Source organism: Sinocyclocheilus anshuiensis, unplaced genomic scaffold (genome assembly GCF_001515605.1).
Source record: "Sinocyclocheilus anshuiensis isolate Anshui unplaced genomic scaffold, SAMN03320099.WGS_v1.1 scaffold3449, whole genome shotgun sequence".
Classification (NCBI taxonomy): Eukaryota; Metazoa; Chordata; class Actinopteri; order Cypriniformes; family Cyprinidae; genus Sinocyclocheilus; species Sinocyclocheilus anshuiensis.
Window position 1 is genome coordinate 18,021 of NW_015554239.1, and position 2,497 is coordinate 20,517.

The 2,497-nt window shown below is 41.5% G+C and overlaps 1 pseudogene; it reads left to right on the forward strand.

Moving 5' to 3' along the window:
- The window catches only part of LOC107671230 (uncharacterized), an 8,207-nt pseudogene extending 7,619 nt beyond the window's left edge, over nt 1-588 (forward strand).
- The last annotated feature ends 1,909 nt before the right edge of the window (nt 589-2,497 follow it).

Consider the following 2,497-nt stretch of genomic DNA (forward strand, 5'->3'; position numbering starts at 1 on the left):
TTTTTTTTTTTTTTTTTTTTTTCTCTGTGTTATTAATCAAATAAATGGAGGCTTAATGAACATGAGACTTCCTTCAAAAACATTAAAAATAGTAACTTTTCACTGGTACTGTATGTAATGTTTCAAAATTTGTGTATGTGTGTATATATATATTATACACACACCATGTATGCACACACAGGGTGAAATAAAAGTGCAGGGTTTAAACATCACAGTCTATTATTTACAAAATGAAGTATTTGGTGACATTTTGGGTATCTCCAATGTATCTACAGTTTGATTATTTTCTTCTAGTATAACAGTGGTCGTTTACGAACTACATGGAGAAGAAACAACTGCGTTTTTGGAATACTGGAAATGAAGGGCCATAGACGCAGCCCATTTCGAAGATTGTCAAAAATCGATCAAGACAAACTCTCATACCCATTATCAGAAGGCACACGAGAAGAGGATCCACTGTTTTCATTGACTGTTGGAGAGCATATGTTCAGGCTCTTCCCAGACATGGATACAGGCAACTGTCAACATTCAAAAAACTTTGTTGATCCAGTCACTGGTTGCAATGTAGCAATGCCACATAAGGGGTGATTTATGTATACGGTTGTTGGTTAACTAATTTATTGTTGATCGTTTAATCTATTATCACCCCGTTTTCTGTATTGTTGCCTCTATATACAGTATGTGTGTGTATTTGCCCCGGATGAGATCAGTCTTGCGAGATTTCACGCGTTACCTGGCATCGCAAACTTCCACGTGATCATAAGGAAGTTCGGTTTACCATATAGCTTACCGACGTTTGGGCGCGTTGGGGCTCACTCAGTTCATTTCTATTTTGCCCGGGTCTTCAAACGTTTGTGGATACTTACCGACTGTTTTTGGGTTATACTGCCGCCTCTCTTGTGGAGTTTTTTCGTGCGTTTACTTTATTCTGGACATTGGATTACTTACCAAGGAGGACTTTAACAGTTTTGGTCACTACTATGGATCTGCTCTCGGACGTTCGTTCCTGATCTTCTACCGGTGAGACTGATTCAAATCTTGTATATAGTTTTCGCGGACTCAAAGACAATCTACATTATCACACACTCCTCACACACTCATTTTTTGTGCTGTATATTGTCTGTATAATACACTGGGTATTTGATATGGACTTTGTGTGTCTGTGATTTATATATTTTTTTCGTTATTGGGTAAAGCGAGCATCTTTCCCATATTGTTTTTTGTACTCTCCATGGTGTATTATCCGAAGTGGTACGGGGACGTTCTGTTTTTGATTGATTTTTGTTGTGTTATATATCTGTAAATATGGAGGAAATAGATACTGATACCCAGATTGCTATGGTTGGTCATAATGTACAGACACCTAATGAACAGGGTGAAAATGATATGGATGATGTGGGTAACACTGGTGCTACGCTGGATGTAGATTTTACTGCAGATCCGTTTGTAACACGACGTAATCCTACAGCAGAAGTAACATCTATGCTAAGTTCCCTTTACATTTCTGACACTGAGGATAAAACTGATGATGATGATGATGATGTTGAAGCAACTAACTGTTTGATTAATGCTAATGTTATCCAAGTAATCCAAGCAGACATTGATAAACTTAAGGTGGATTTATTGGCCCTTAGCACAAAGGTACAGGCTGGGGAACATGATTTTAAACAATCAAGTAAAAGTGCCTTAAATCGAGATGCCAATTTCAGGCAGGCAGTGGACACTGGCTTGGCAGAGTTAGAGGAATACTTCCAGAAAACTCTGGAGAAGCTGGAGAAGGCTGTAACAAATTGTTTCCTGAGGAGAGAAGCAAAATGGGAGAGTCATTTGAAAAAAATGCGTTACACAAGTACCCCTTCATTGTCCCGCCTTCAATCATACACGTCAGCTACTTCCTTTTCTTCAGTTACTGCCCCTAGCGCACCGATCCCTGCTGCCAGGACAAAAGTGCTGCCAAATAAACCCACTAACGTTACGTATGATGCCTCCCTGGTCAACAATCCACTAACCACTGTGCTCAATCCTCCAGCTGTTCAAAGCGCTATGTCCTTCTGTGCGCAGCCTCCCATCCGACTGGAGTTTCCCAACTTTGGAGAAGCGTGTGAGAAGGCGGATGTGCTCACATTCATCGAACACTGTGAGAACTACCTGAAAATCAGGCCACTGCCCAGTGCTGAGCTCGTGGGAACCCTCAGCACAGTGTTGCGGGGTCCCACTCTGAGCTGGTGGAAGGCTGAAAAGAGGAAGATAACTGATTGTCGGTCTTTCAAGAAGGCATTTATGGCTGCTTTTTTACCAGAGGATTATCTCACTGAAGTCGAAGACAAGTTGAGGTCGATTGTACAGCAGGCAAATCAGCGCCTGAGAGACTTTGCCTACGACTATCGGGCCCTCTGGCTAAAGTGGAAACCTGCTATTTCAGAAGACGAGATGGTGAGTCGCGTCCTCAATAATATCAACCCCAGGGTGGCAGGCTGCCTAAGAGGAACGTTAAGAA